This window comes from Peromyscus leucopus, chromosome 11, assembly GCF_004664715.2.
Source record: "Peromyscus leucopus breed LL Stock chromosome 11, UCI_PerLeu_2.1, whole genome shotgun sequence".
NCBI classification, from domain to species: domain Eukaryota; kingdom Metazoa; phylum Chordata; class Mammalia; order Rodentia; family Cricetidae; genus Peromyscus; species Peromyscus leucopus.
Window position 1 is genome coordinate 12,641,274 of NC_051072.1, and position 17,089 is coordinate 12,658,362.

A 17,089-nucleotide genomic window follows, 5' to 3' on the forward strand; every position below is an offset into this window, starting at 1 on the left:
GCAAGTTGCCAAGGCTGTGACCATACTTGTCTTGGCAAGGATCAGCAATCCTTTGTTTTGTGCCCTGCTTTGTCCATTTTGGTCAGCATACTGTCCGAAGTTGATGTGAGGGCACTTTCTTGCCCAATAGCTAACTTTTGCCACAATGAAAGTAAACTCCATGCAGAGGTTCTTCAATGCCCATATCTTCTCTGAAGTAGATTGGTGCTACCAGGAGCAGACATATCTCATAGTTGTAAAAAAAAACAAAAACAAACTATCTGTCACCATGCACAAAACTCAAGTCCAAGTGGATCAAAGACCTAAACATAAATCCAGTTACACTAAACTTAATAGAAAAGAAAATAGGAAGCACTCTTGAACGCAGACCATTTCCTAAATAAAACACCAACAGCACAGACCCTGAGCACAACAATTAATAAATGGGACCTCTCGAAACTGAGAAGCTTTTGCAGGGCAAAAGACACAGTCAATAAGACAAAAAGACAGCCAACAGAATGGGAAAAGATCTTCACCAACCCCACATCTGACAAAGGATTGATCTCCACAATATATAAAGAACTCAAGAAACTAGACATCAAAGTACTGAACAGTCCAATTAAAAAATGGGCTAAAGAGCTAAAAAGAGAATTCACAAAACAAGAACTACAAATGGCTGAAAGACATTTAAAGAAATGCTCAACATCCTTAATCATCAGAGAAATGCAAATCAAGACGACTCTGAGATACCACCTTACACCTGTTAGAATGGCTACGATCAAAAACACCAATGACAACCAATGTTGGAGAGGATGTGGAGCAAAGGGAACAATCCTCCACTGTTGGTGGGAATGTAAACTTGTGCAACCACTGTGGAAATCAGTATGGCAGTTTCTCAGAAAATTAGGAATCGAACTACCTCAAGACCCAGCCATCCCACTCTTGGGCATATACCCAAGGAATGCTGATTCATACCATAAAGATACATGCTTAGCTATGTTCATAGCAGCACTATTTGTAATAGCCAGAACCTGGAAACAACCTAGATGCCCATTAACAGAAGAATGGATGAAAAAAATGTGGTACATATACTCACTCATAGGTGGATTCTAGATATAAAATAAAGAACAATCAGACCACAACCCATAGAACCATAGAGGCTATATATATAGCATGGAGGTCCCTAGGACGACTGTGGCTTATAATAAATTTCAGTTTTACTCAATTATTGAAAAAAATAGCCAAATGAATGGAAACACATGAACTATGAACCAAAGGCTGAGGGGCCCCCAGCTGGATCAGGCCCTCTGAATAGGTGAGACAGTTGATTGGCTTGATCATTTTGGGAGGCAACTAGGCAATGGGACCAAGTCCTGTGCTCATTGCATGAGTTGGCTGTTTGAAACCTGGAGCTTATGCAGGGACACTTGGCTCAGTCTGGGAGGAAGGGACTGGACCTGCCTGGACTGAGTCTACCAGGTTGATCGCAGTCCTTGGGGAGGACTTGTCCTGGAGGAGGTGGGAATGGGGGTAGGCTGGGGGTAAGGGGAGGGGTGGGAGGGGGAGAATAGGGGAGAATAGGGGAACCCATGGCTGATATGTAGAACTGAATGGTATTGTAAAATAATTATATATATATATATATATATATATATATATATATAAACATTTTAAATGCCATATTCTGTAGGTCTCTGAAGGGTTTGAATATGAATTCTCTATCTAAAATATATCTCTGCTTGACCTTGAAAACATACCTAATATGACAAAAAGTTCAATTGTTAAAAACTTAAACTTTCTGGACAGTGAGACACATCTGTTCCTGTCAGCACTGATTTACTCCAAAGAGAAAGGTGGGCACCAAAGCACTCTATATGGAGTTTATCTTCTTCTTGGCAAAAATAACCATTTGGGCAAAGAAATTGCTCTTGCCTGGATAGATGATAATATGTAATAGAAACTGAATATGCAGGACCCATAAGGTGACCACTGAACATTGCAAGGCAAAATGTTTATTCAGGTTCTTGCTTCACAGAGGAGACTGTCAAATATTCTACAGGACACAGAGAAAAGTGACTAAAAAACTCTAGGTCTATGGGCTGAAGATAGATGCCCCGATATTACAGAAGAACTTTGAGTGACTGTCCAGGCAAGCAGCTGTCTCTGTCATTCTAGATTTTTGGAAGTTGCTTACAATGCACTTCCTGTTTACATAGGTAATATTATATCCTTCTGGTGTCTTTGATGTAGTGGAAGACTAGATAGTTATAATTATAACTTTCCTTGGTTATGATGAAAGATAAATTAGATATGAAACCTTATACTCACAAATATAGGATAGATGATAGAATATTTTCTTTGATTTTGCCAAATACAAATAGACTAAATATTGTAACTGTAATTCTTGCCTGATAACTGTTCTATTATATGTAATTTTACTATGTTAAAGTTAAAACCTTCCTTTTTGATTAGATAGAAAAGGAGAAGTGTTGTGGGATAGCTTTATATATGCTGTGAATATTCTTCAATGGCTACCATTGGCTAGTAAATAAAGTTCTTTTGGCCTATGGCAAGGCAGCTTAGAGGCAGACAGGAATCCAAGCTGAGAGACAGAAAGAAGGCTGGGAGAGACAATAGTCCCTGCTGAAGGAACAACATGCCAGAAGACCAATAAGCCACGGAACACATGGCAAAACATAGATTAATAGAAATGGGTTAATTTAAGCTATAAGAGCTAGCCAGCAAGAAGTTTGCCATAGGCCATGAATTGGTAATTAATATTAAGCCTCTGAATGATTATTTTATAAGCAGCTGAGGGACCACATGGCTGGGTGGTACTGGAGAAAACTTCCGACTACAAAACAGTGTAGAATAGTTCTAACCAACAACTGAATAATATATTACGTTAAGTGGTGAACAATTAGTTTAACAATATAATTTCTTTATAAATTAATTTCTTTATAAATTAATTTCTTTATAAATAGTATCTAAAAGTATGCTTTTGGGGGTCCACAATACTTGGAATTATTCTTCTTTGAATGTTCATAAATTAACTTATAATAATGAGAACTACACTTTCCTGAGTACAGGTCCACTGGATCAGTGGTTTTGTCTACTATATATCACTAAGATGATAAGTGCATAGTCATTGTTTAATGATGAGTTTGAGCTGTGTTCATTAATAAGTTATTAATTTTTAAAACACATTGACAGTTACCACATACACGAGTGAGTGAAAGAAGAACTGGTGGGAAAGGCCTTCCTGGAAAGTGTGATGAAGAGTCTGCCTGTGAGCACAGCAAGCTGACCCTTCTGCTTGTCCACAGGCATCACGCTGTCAGGGTGATGTATGAAAACATGTGTCAAAGCTTGCTGTAAATATGTGGTGTTTATAAACCAAGATACAGATAAGTGGTCAAATAAATGATGTGCTTCAGAAATCCAATTCCAGAAGAAGTTTGTTCATTTGTCCTTGAGCTGTATATAAAATCACATGTGAACAAAGAGGCGACAAGTACGTATGCACTCTGTGTATAAAGCTGTACCCCTTCATCAAAGTAGCAAGGTTATAAAAAGGGAGTCTCTGAAACAGACCTCAATCTTGGTTTCAAATGATTTTATGATGTCAGCTCAACAACTTGATCATATTGCTTGCCTTGTAAAATGTTAAGACAGCTATCAGACTGCTTTTAATTTACTCTCTTGGCTTACATTCACTTCGGTACTTGTAACATTCTGTCAGCCCTATTTCCCTATTGAATGTCAATGAGATGTTCTACAGTGATTTCTTGTTTTCAAGCCAATATTCCAAATGAGTTACCAAATATGTTTGGATGGAGATAGAAAATGATTCTCTTATTTAAGCAGAGAGAATTTTTTAAACCCCATAAATATTATATATTATTCCCAGAGGATGAGTATATCAATATTTATCTAATAACTGAATCAGACAATATTACAGATACATGCACAATTGATACTATGTCACTTTGCTAATTAAATATACAGCAGAAGAAAATACAGAAAACCACACAAATTATCATTATGCTTAATTCTAACTAAGAAATATTTTTATCCTTAAACTTTACATATGAAGATAGTATGTGTATGGTGCTTTGATTTACCTTTATTTTATGTCCTTAATGTGGCTGTTAGATGCTGTGTGTGTGTATGTGTTGTGTGTACATCCATGTAAATGCATGTGAAGGGCCTATGTTTTCCTCTGCCACTCACTCTCCACATCATTTCATGGGACAGGATTCTCCTATCTACACCCATTCCTTGCTTTTTAAATGGGTGCTGGGGATCTGAACACAGTTCTAGTGGTTGCAAAAGAAGTGCTATGTACATTGAGCCAATTCCTCTTTCCCAAGAAGCATTTTGACTATATAAAAGCATTCTTAACTTTTTTTTTAAAGTAGGGGATAGGGAAAGGGAAGGAAGCTTATATTACATTTGAATGCAGCTGTTTTTACTTTGGGTAGTTATATACTATAACAAATTTCTTAGGATGATATTTTAATACACATATCAAAAGACTAAAGAAATAAATCCATTCACAAAATCCAAAGTCTACTGTACTTTAGAAGCAATTGTACACATGAAAGTATTATTTTTGGTATTCTGTTACTCTGATGAAATTTAAACATTATTACGCCCATAATCAACTTTAAATAACATAGACACTATGCAAACCATGGTCATGTATCATCTGATATTGGTCACCAAGACAAGAAGAATCTTTTATATACAGAAAAATCCCAAAGTGAAAAATGCACATGCTAATTTTGTTAAGCAATTTATTATATGACTTATTACATATCATTGGTAATAGGGCATATGTATATTAATTTATATACACAGCAATCATGATCAAAGAAATAGTTACTACATTTTACACTCTATATATTTCAGTATTTCCCATTCCACATAGAAAATCAGATTTTACTCTTCTTAGAATGACCAGCTTGAAAAAAGAAAGGCCCTGTTCTGCCTCTTTCTCCAAGGGAAGTCATCTGTTTGCTGGTATTTAGGTTTGTATTTTTAGAAGTGACTAATGAATCCTGTGGAAGAGCCATTTCTGCCCAGCACATTAATTGCAGCTATCATGCCCACTGAGCCATCAACCATCCCACCTCCGGCTGGGAGAAGACAATGGTGTCAGGCACTTGAGTGACATTTCCTCTGTCTAAGCCCCATAAAATCCCACCTGGACAGGCAGCTGCTGCAGGGCTTTGGCAGTCTGCCAGGACCTCTTCATTTCATGCTTTTGCCTTTTAACTTGAACATGAATTGGGAGATGATGTGTTCAATGTTCAGGGAAATGATGCAGAGATCTTCAGTCTAAAGCAGACAGGACGTCACAATTTCCAACTCATGTGGCATGAGATACTGGTATTTGAAATGCCAAGATTCCAAGTGTGCTTATGGTGAAACACCTCATTCAAATTTTGTACAAACTCCGTTTGTGGAAAGAGCTCATTATATTACTTCATAGTTAGTAGCTTTGTCTCTTTGATGAGTGTAGTCATGGTCTCTTTGTGGTACCCAAATGATTTCATCACACACCAATACTTTGATTTGTTGTATTATCATTTTAAACATTAAAAAATACAAGGTTAAGACTGACAATTCCAATATGTCATGAAAATCTAGCATCTGAAATTCAGAGGTGTGATCTTGGTCTACTATATAAGTGAGAGAGCTAGGACCCTGGCTTTCTCCTTTGTCACAAACCAATCTGTCGAATTTAGCAGTTTGAAGATGTTACTGACCTTTTGATCAGGTCTTGAACCCCAAGTTAGTACCCTACGACTTAACTGATATTTTGAACTGAACACAATGATGTACCAAAATTTCTTTGCTTGATTCTTGTTGGATTCTTGTTGCTTTTGCTAAGTAATATTTTGGCAGTAGAATAAGGAATGGGGAGAGAGGCATCAAGTCTAATGTAGGACAAAAGGACAGAGGAAAGTGTGTAACCCCTGAAGGCAGAGTTTATGTAACAAAACTTGTACAAGAAAATCAAGAAATTTCCAAATGTGGGATAAAGCTAAAGCTGTACAAGTAAATTTATAAAGGGTTACGAGACTCTGGGATTTTTGTACATTAGACCCTTTTCAATTCTCTTGTCCACTTCTATTCTCAAGAGTGTCTCTCTCATAACAAATTGTGTCTACTGCTCTGGCTATTACTGAAAGATCCTAGACAGGAGCTACATCTTCATCTAGACCTTCTATGAGCCTGATTAACTGACCATAACCTCAATGATGATAAAGAAGTTGGAATATCGCAGGTCCAAAGCCTAATCATAATTAATTAGGAGCTATTTTTAGCTGTTCTGACTAGCCATTTGTTTCCTACCTTTGTGTCTGACCTAACAGCCTCACAACTAACAGATGACAATGATAGAAAATATATTAACTTAGCAAGACACACAGCGAGCTCCCGCCAACCAAAAAACTAACAATGCTGCCAGGTAGCATCTGGAGCCTGGAACAAAGGCTTCCCCACTTTGCTGTAACCTGCCTATCTGACATCTCAATCGATGTATTTGAAGATGTATTTGAAGTGTCTTGATTTATGACGTTCTAAATTCTGTTGCTTTAAAAACTTCCACAGACTGTCACCCCACGGGAACATGGGATTTGTGGTGATGTGAATCTGTGCTTCTATGCCATGGCCACTTATATTAGGCCCCAGCATGAACTCTCTTATACTCTTTGAGATGAGAAACTCTATGTAGTATTGACAGTCTTTAGTTCAATCCTTGGCTCCTGTACAGAAGAACCTGGGAGTTCAGAGGGTGCTCTCCACTAAACCATCCATAGCTCTAACATAGTAACTTTACAGAGTTTTGAAAACGTTGCATGCATTAGAAAACAAACTATGACAACTTTGCTTCTTTACATTTACTAGTTCATTACTCATTAAAGTATGATATAAAGGAGAGAGATGAACAGCTAGAGGAAAAGAAAGATAGCCAAACTCTGGGTAAGATGGACAGCATTTTCTTCTGTCTTGCCACCATCTCCATCTCAATACTTCCATGTGATCACCAATCTGAAGAGTATGGCATCTGTTCCTTTAATAATAAGTGCATGGAACTGACATTCTGTGGTCATAGTTTTGATTTGTGATATTTAGTCAATATTAATAACTTGGAAATAATTTCCCATTTGCAGATAAGCATAAGAAAAACAACACTGCCTTGCTGTGTACCAATTTCTGCCAAGACAAAAAACTTTCATCTTGAAGGAAAGCTTGTTAAAACTCAGGGTATTGACAGGAATGTGGGACAATAGAATGTTCTAAGTGGAGGTGAAATGCTCGATCTTACAGAAAATCTTATGTCTATCAGGAAGTAAACAACACAAATCATCTTCAGAAAGTTTCTGAAACTTGGCAGAATCACTAAGCCTTTGTTCCCCATGCAGATATAAGTACTACCAATCTCACAAAGACCCTCTCAGGCAAACTGAATAGCCTGAAAGCAGCTTAGCCCAAGTGAAATACCTGGGAAGGATACTCTCCAAACTATTGATCTACCTGCAAGACATATGGTGTGTTCTAGATTTCCAGCTTTTGTGGGCTATTACCCATATGATACACCTCTCTTTGAGTTATTTCCACACCTATAAGTAACCCATAACCCATATTCTGTGAGTAATGCAAATAAACTCATTGCATTGGCTCACAAAATTGGACTTTGCGTGAACCCTTACTTTGGTTTGTTGTTAGTTCCCTATCAGGGTGATAAACAATTATTCACGTCACCATCATAGTGTCACAGAACAGCCCTTCACTCATGAGCTCTGAAATTTTATATTGCATGAATCCCACTTACTTTTAAAAGAAAATTGTTTTTTTAAATAGCAATAATTATATATTCTGATATTGAATCTCAACAGCTTCCTGTATGGTAATCAGTAGAAAATAAACATGTTAAGAGAAAACAACTCATTTTGCTGATCAGCTGTTCAACTACACTTTCTAAGTTACTTTAAAGAATATAAGTGCAGCTCTAAACCAATTTTAGTGATTTATAATAACTAGTAGAGTTCCCAGAAGTGGCCCTAAAATTAATGATCAGCTTGTAGTTACCTTCATTCAGTAATGGCTGTCTCTAAGTAGAACTTCCTTAAGAGGCACACTGACTTAATTATACTGACAGCCCATGTTTATCACCCCCTTGGTTGCAGTGAGTAATCTTAAAATGAATTAACGTAAGTGTGGGTCTTTTTTACATGAGGGAGAAAAAGCAATGAAGCAATTTCAACACATGAAGAAAATTTCTAAAAATAGTAGCATTTGTCACCCGAAACCAGGACATCATACTTAACTGCTTAAGTTAATGATGCCCATGATGCTACCGCAGCTCTCTTTGCACGAGTATGTAGAATTGGAAGTACATACTAGCCTGGTTAATTTTATGTCAACCTGATACAAGCCAGAGTCATTTGGGAAGAAGAACTCTCAGTGTAGGAAATGTTGCCTAAAATCTGCCTGTGTACAAGACAGTGGTGCATTTTATTGATGAACGATTTATGTGGGTGGGCCAAGCTCACTGTGGATTGTGCTGCTAATGGGCCAATGCAATGGTCCAGGGTACTATAAGAAAGCAGGCTTAGCAAGACATGAGGAACAAGCCAAAAAGAATAGTTCCTCAAATACATAACAAACTCCTACAAATCGATACGATAAGTGAGATGTTCTTCATGAAAGATGATACATAAATAAAATGAGCTCAGAGCCATTAAACATCACAGAAATGCATCTTAAAATCATAGCACTCCAGCTCTGTACTTCTATGGGAAGGTTAAACTGAGAAGATACTATCAAATATTAGTGATCATAGGGAGCCCCTGATTAACAAGCCTGATGAGAATTCCAGTTAATACAACCACTTCATCACAAACCATTTGGCCATACCATCGAAATAGAGTGTATACAGAATATTCTTTGGTTACATTAATTTACGTTGTACATGTGTGCCACATGTCCCACAAGTTGTACTCCTTGGTACATACCCACAAAAGTATGCTTTATATATTCACCAAAATTCACATGAAGGTGTGGAAATTTATAGCAACACTATTCTTAGTAGTTCAATACTGGAAAATTTCCCAAATACCCAATAGTAGGAGAACTATTCTTCCTGGGCAGCATGGCGGATACAGCCCCTCAACTCAAAAGAAAGCGCGAACCCGAGGCAGAGGAGGCCGAGACCCCCAGCACAGACGAGAAGGAAGCAGGCATTGGCAATGGTGCCTCCGCCCCTGTCGGCTTACTGTTCTCCGGCTTTAGAGTACAAAAAGTGCTGAGGGAGTCTGCGCAGGACAGAATCATTTTCCTGCACGGGAAGGTGAATGAGGACTCTGGGGACACACATGGAGAAGATGCTGTTGTGATCCTGGAAAAGACGGCGTTTCAGGTAGAACACGTGGCATAACTCCTAACAGGCAGCCCTGAGCTCAAGTTGCAATTCTTCAATGATATCTACAGCACCTATAACCTGTTTCCTCCAAGGCATCTGAGTGATATAAAGACAACTGTGGTGTACCCTGCCACAGAGAAACACCTGCAAAAATACATGCGTCAGGACCTCCGCCTGATCCGAGAGACTGGAGACGACTACAGGAGCATCACTTTACCCCACCTGGAGTCCCAGAGCCTCAGCATCCAGTGGGTGTATAATATTCTTGACAAGAAGGCTGAAGCTGACCGGATTGTTTTTGAGAACCCAGACCCGTCTGATGGCTTCATCCTCATCCCAGACCTCAAGTGGAACCAGCAGCAGCTTGATGACCTGTACTTGAACGCCATCTGCCATCGCCGGGGTATCAAATCACTTCGGGATCTCACTCCAGAGCACCTGCCACTACTGAGGAACATTCTCCGGGAAGGACAAGAAGCCATCCGGAAGCGCTACCAGGTGACGGAGACCGCCTGCACGTGTACCTACACTACCTGCCCTTGTACTATCACCTGCATGTGCACTTCACTGCTCTGGGCTTCGAGGCCCCCCGGCTCAGGGGTGCAGCAGGCACACCTGCTGGCTGAGGTCATCGAGAACCTGGAGTGTGACCCCAAGCACTATCAATGGCACACTCTTACTTTTGCGCTTAGGACCGATGACCCCCTGCTTCAGCTCCTGCAAGGAAACCAGCGACCCTGAGTTGCTGAGTTGCAGAGAGTGCCTGAAGAGAGGGGAACTAGTGGGCCCAGCTTGGGGTAGTGCGGGCTGGGTTTTTATCTCCGAGGGATTTTCCTGAAACGTATTTTGTAGTTTCTTGGCCTTTCAGCAAAGGTCAAGTGTATGATGTATTTTGTACTGTTTTATTTCTCACAGGAGATATAAAGTACTTTCTTATTGGTTAAAAAAAATCATATAATGGAATACAACTCTGTTTAGAAGAGAAGTGTTAGGTGATAAATGAAAGGGCACAGTTAGGATTTCAGGGTTATGGTGTTTTGAATGATAACGCTCCCAACAGAATAATATATTTGAATGTTTGGTCCCCAGAAGCCCGAACTCTCTGGAAAGCATTAGGAAATATGGTCTTATTGGAGGAGATGTGTTGCTGGTGTGGTCTTTGAGGTTTCAAAAGCCCACACCATTCCAAGTTAGCGCCCCCCCCCCCGCCCCCACCTCTCTCTGTCTCCTACTTGAGAGTAAGATGTCAGCTCTCAGCTACTGCTCCTTCACCATGGCTGCTTCTGTGCTGCCAGGCTCCCCGCTGTGATGTTTATGGACTCACTATTGGAATTGTAAATTTTCAATGAATTCTCCTGAAAAAGAAGGACAAGGACAAGGAAGAGAAGAGGGAAGGGGGGGGGAGGAGGAGGAGAAAGAGGGGGAGAAGAAGGAGAAGGAGGAGGAGGAGAGGGAAGGCAAAGGGAAGGAGGAGGAGAAGGAGGAAAAGGAGGAGAGGGAAGGGGAGGGGGAGGAGGTTAAGGAGGAAGAGAAGGAAGAGGGGGAGGAGAAGCAGCAGCAGCAGCAGCAGCAGCAGCAGCAGCAGCAGCCCTTCTCTATGTTCTCTACATTAGCTCTTGCCACCAGGTTCCATCTCAATTTGAGCTCCTGACCCTTCTTCATTCAGGGATGGATTATGATGTGGAAGTATAAGTGGAATTAACATTTTTCTCTCCAAGTTGCTTTTGTTCATAACGTTTTGTCACAGAAATATGAACTCTACCTAAGATTTTTCTCTTACTTGCACTAATATGGTTTTACAGAGATAGCAGTTAAATTAAAGTTCATCATTCTAAATCAAAGTTTGTGGTCTGGAATTATTTTGTACCATATAAACTGCTGTATTATGCAGTTAATACTCATGGAAGAGTGTCCAGGAATGTTTGTCCAATAGTAGCAAACAAAATTGGTTAGGGTACTGGTAAAGAACTCCTGAAATACAACAAAATCCACACTAATAAAAAAAATGCACCTCAGAATTAGTAATCAAAGAAACAGGTTTGAATTCTTCCTTCCTATTTGTAATCCTTTCATGTGCTCTCTTATTAATTGCTATAGCTAAGACTTCAAGCACTTGATCAAATGATGGTAGAGACCAGATACTCCCATAGAAAGGAAAATATTCCATTCAAAATAAGCTTAAAATTAATTTTTTGGAATATATATAAACAAAAAGCAAGAGATTTCTATAACTAAACTTCAAGATATTGGAAAAGAACATCACAGAAGATACTAGACAATGGGAAGATATTTCATATTTCTGAATTGGCAGAATTAATATTCTGAAAATTGCTTTACTACCCAGATTAATTGATAAACTTAGAATTTCCATGACATATTATACAGGTTTAGAAAAAGCAATAAAAGAATCCATATAAAATCAAAAGAGACCACAGATGTCCTACTCCGTAAAGAATAAGAGCTCTTATGTATGTGTTACAATAAGTGTCCCAGGTCCTTAGCTGGCTTTTGGAAAGCTGTTCCCCATGCTGGATTACCTCACTTAGCCTTGATGTGGGGTGGGGGGTGGGGGGTAGGGGCACTTGGTCCTACCTCAACTTGAAGTGCTATCCTTTGTTCAAGCCCGTAGGAGGCCTGCCCCTTTCTGAATGGAGACTGAGGAGTGGGGTAAATGGGAGTTGGGAAGGAAATGAGACGAGAGGAGGGGGGGGGGACTGTGGTTGATATGTAAAATAAATGAAAAATTGCTAATAAGATAATGAAACCAGTAACTGATCTCAAATTATATTATAGAGCAGTTGCTCTCAATCTGTGGATTGTGACCCCTCTAGAGGTTGAAAGATACCTTCACAGATGTTGCCAAGACCACTGGAAAACACAGATACTTACATTATGATTAATCACAGTAGTAAATTTACAGTCTTGAATTAGCAACAAAAATAATTTTATGGCTGGAGGGTCAGCACAATGTGAGGAAGTATACTAAAGGATTGCAGCTTTAGGAAGGTTGAGAACCACTGCTATAGAGCTATAGTGGTAAAGGCAGACTGGTACTGGCATAATAATAGACAGACAGACAAATAACATATATTTTAAAGCCCCCAAATAAAAATGACAAAGCTTTACTCAATTAATTTTTTTTTTTTTTTTTTTTTTTTGGTTTTTCGAGACAGGGTTTCTCTGCGTAGCTTTGCGCCTTTCCTGGAGCTCACTTGGTAGCCCAGGCTGGCCTCGAACTCACAGAGATCCGCCTGCCTCTGCATCCCGAGTGCTGGGATTAAAGGAGTGCACCACCAACGCCCAGCCTCAATTAATTTTTGAAAAAGGAGATAAAAGCATGCAATGGAAAAAAATATATAACCCATTCAACAAATGGTTCTGACAAAATAGTATTTCTCCTTACAGGAGGATGAAATTATATTTATGTATTGGTAGAGTTTCTCTCCAGGTCCTGCCAAGCCCCCAAGGTCCAGCAGCCCACTTATAATCACCCAGAAGCTTATATTTCTTATAAACTGTATGGCCATGGCAAGCTTCTTGCTATCTAGTTCTTATATCTTAAATCAACCCATTTCTATTAATCTATAAGTTGCCACGTGGTTCGTGGCTTACTGGTATCTTAACATCTGTTTCTTATGGCCACAGTTGGCAGCATCTCCTGACTCAGCCTTCCTGTTCCATGAATTCTTCTCTCTCTTTGTCCCACCTATACTTCCTGCCTGGCTACTGGCCAATCAGCACTTTATTTATTAACCAATCAGAGCAACACATTCACAGCATAGAGAACATCCCACAGCAGATTTATATTTTTCACCTTGTACAAATTAATTCAAAATGAATCAAAGACATCAAACTAAAATAAGCAACAATGAAACTTATTATAGAAAACAGAGGCTACCCTTTGATATACTGGTGTAGGAAAGAACAGCTTGAATAGAATACCAGTAACATAGGAACTGTCCTCAAGTATCATCAGATGGAACTACATGAAAACCAGTTCCTGTGCTGGAAACAATAACCAGAGTGAATAGATAGACTACAGAAACGGGGGGGGGGGGAGGGATCTTCTAGGGCTATAATACAACAGTAGGTTAATATCCAGAATTTACAGAATTGCAGAAATTAAATACCAAGAAAATGTAACTGTCAATCAACAACTGGGCAAAGGAACTGAAGAGACTACTTTCAAAAAGGAACACAAATGTCAAATAACTATTTTAAGAAGTGTTCAATATCCCTACCCATCATGGAAAGACAAATCAGAACTTTTGTGTGATTCCCTCTCACTCCAGGCTGAATGGCTATCATCACAAAGTCTAACAACAAACACTGGAGATGATCTGGAGAGAAAGGAGTCCTCATTGGCTGTTGGAGGTGATGCAATTCAATGCAGCCACTGGGGAAACCAGTTTGAAGTTATGTCAAACATTAAAATTAGGACTTCCATATGACCCAGCTAGCTGTTTCACCACTGGGCACATATCTAGAGAGTTCTGGCTCACAACTGACTATAGAGATCTTTACACCCATTTTATTGATGCATTATTTACTACAGCAGTAAAATAAAATCAACTGATGTGTCAATTAACAGAGGAATACATACTTAAATTTTGGTATACATACATATATATGTTATATATATGTATGTATATATATATATATATATATACTTTGTTAGGCTATAAATATGTGTGATACAACATATATATATGCATACAACTTATAATTATGTTTATCAGTATATATCATATATTTTTGTTATAATATACTATATAGAATAAATGTAAAAATATACATTACAAATATATGAATAGTATTTGTCTCTAGCATGTATTTTAAATGTAGAATATGAGAGTGAGGTGACACAATGTCAGAAAGTAAAAAAAAAATCACATTCTCTCTCACATCTGAATCCAATTATAAGTAAGTACATTTAAAAACAATTTTAAGTGTGAGTACAACACAGCATGTAGGAAAGAGAAAAGAAAGGGTGAATATAAGAGGATGAGAAAGGACCAAATATAGGTAATGGCCATGAGATACCAAATAGGGTACAAAGCTAAGTGATTTCCTAGCTAAAACTCTGTTTGGATTTTTCAGTTTTGATGGCAGCCAAGTGCCTAAAAAGTTAGAAATCCAATAAGAAGCTTCAAAGCTTCCGAATGTCTATTGTAACTCTATAGAAGAAGTTCCTTGATATGTGTGGACTTTAGGTGTGGTTAATTTCTCTATAAATTTTGTGTGATAATATGTATAAATAATAAAAAGACAAATCAGTCTTTAAAATTTCAAAATCTCTAATGCTACACCCTTTCTCATTTTGTTGCCCACACTACCATAGAACACTTGTTAAGGCAGGTATTTCTGTCTCCATTTCAAACATGAAGAATAACAGCGTAATGCCAGAATCTAGCTGCTGCTCAGGCTACAATGCCGGCAGCAGCTCCTCCCTTTTACAGTCCTCATCAGGGACCTGACTGCGATTATGCCTCTGAGTCCCTTGCTAACAGATTCCCAGATGCCAGGAACTCTCCTCTGTAGAACGGAGTCAGTAGTGAGCATATTTTTTTTCCATTTTTCTTTATTAAGAAATTTTCTACTCACTCTACATACCACCCACAGATCCCACCTCCTCCCTCCTCCCTCCTCCCACCCCCCAGCCCTCCCTCCCAAGCCACCCAGCAATCCCACATCCCCTAAATCAAGATCTCCCACTGGGAGTCAGCAGAGCCTAGGCAGGTCCAAAACCCTTCCCACTGCACCAAGGCACTGGGCTCCCAAAAGCCTGCCTGTGCACCAGGGAGAGATCCCGATCCCCTGCAGGACAGATAAGCATATATCTTTTTTATCAACCACTTCCTTGCCTCCAGGCTGTCTAGAGTTCTGTGCTAGGAAATACCCCAAACATCAGAAAGGTATAAAAGAAGACTCTTTTTTTCTGCCACATGAGCCCCTATTTCCTCTCTTCAGTGTTCTTTCCCTGTTGTCTGTCTCTAGCAGTGGGGCCTGAACTTTCTTAAAAGTCTCTACCATGGTCTTGTTTATTTGTTTGTGTCGTCATACCATTAATTGCATTTTAAATAAACTCAGGGCTGGAGAGAGAGCTCAGCGGTTAAGAGCATTGGCAGCTCTTCCAAAAGACCTGAGTTCAATTCCCAGCAACCATATGGTGGCTCACACCATCTACAATGGGATCTGGTGCTGCTTTCTGGCATGTAGATATACATGTAGACAGAGAACCATACACATAAAATATATCTTTAAAAATTTATTAAATAAAATTCTGTCCCAACCACATATCTTAGTGTCTCTCTTCACGCCCCCTTTGGAGATATTTTAGGAATCATCTGATTGTTACAGTTGAAGGCAGTGCAATGATGATATGCCTGTCCATTCATTCCAATGCTTATGCCATTTCCCCAAACTTATTTGCCTTAGTAGAACAAATAGATCGGTTCCAGAAAAGAGGTGAGCTGCAGGACCAAAAGACAGTAAGTCCACTGGACATGGATATGCTGCACCTAGGCTAGACGTCAACACTCTCTGGGGTGAGGGTCAACTCTGGGGATTCCAGAGTCCCAAGTGTACTGTCTGGTGAGAATTTCCAACTGGGCATTCTCAAGCCTGAATGGAGAATTTTCAGATTTTTTCTCCGACTCCTTTGACTCTAAATTAGAAAACATCAATAAATATGTGTTAACTTGGTATTTTCCTGTGTCTGTCTTCTAAATAAAAATATGACTTTGCTGTACATTTATTTTGAAAGGTAAGTGAAAACTGATTACAAGTAACTAGAATTCCTCACCTAAGGAAAAAAGCAAGGAGAGAGGCAATCATGCTTATTTTCATCTTCTTATCTAGTTTACTGTGGAACCACAGCTGTTGCTCCTTAAATGTGGGAGTTTTAGCTCACACCACAGAAAACACAGAGTTGAAAAGCAGATCATATTAGATCAGATGGCAATGCCACTTGTCCATTGAGGACATATTCTATGAATCCAATGGATATTTGTAACTGCGGACTGTGTCAAATGTTTATTATTATTATTATTACTACTACTACTACTACTACTACTACTACTACTACTACTACTACTACTGAAGATAGATTCTTCTTTCATACAATACATCTTGACTGCAGTTTCCCCTCCCTTTTCTCTTCCAGCTCCTTCTACTTCCCCTCGCTCAGATCTGCTTCCCCTCTGTTTCTCTTCAGAAAAGATCAGGCCTTTAATGTCTTTCTAACTTACCTAGACACTTGTCACAAGCTATGCCTGTTAATGTTGCAGTTTTGGATGTAAAGAGCCAACATAACTTATGATTTAGACAGATTTGTTCTTATTGTAGATCTTGACAATTTGGCATGAGATTTTTTTTGTGCATTACTAAAGCAGAGTATTCATTTCAAGATGGTATTATACTTGGGGATCACAGCTTGTTCCTTGAGATATATTTGGGCACTGGTCTCCAATTACCTAATTAAAAGTGTCACATAAATTTTATAGAATAAGGCCATATTGGGAAGAAGAACAAAAAGATCTAACAACTCAGTCCACACTTGGCATCCTCAAATGAGATTAAAGATTAAGTAGAGGATGAACATTATGCATAGATAAACAGTCCTGATCAAGGTGTTGTCCAAGTCATCATTTTATGGGTTTCATTTTAATCTTG

General features: G+C 38.9%; 1 protein-coding gene and 1 pseudogene across 2 annotated transcripts in view; one reads left to right on the plus strand and one right to left on the minus strand.

Moving 5' to 3' along the window:
- The window catches only part of Cdh12 (cadherin 12), a 1,003,328-nt gene that overhangs the window by 692,455 nt on the left and 293,784 nt on the right, over positions 1 to 17,089 (minus strand). The window lies entirely within an intron of this gene.
- On the plus strand, positions 8,530 to 10,582 carry LOC114692459 (annotated as a pseudogene).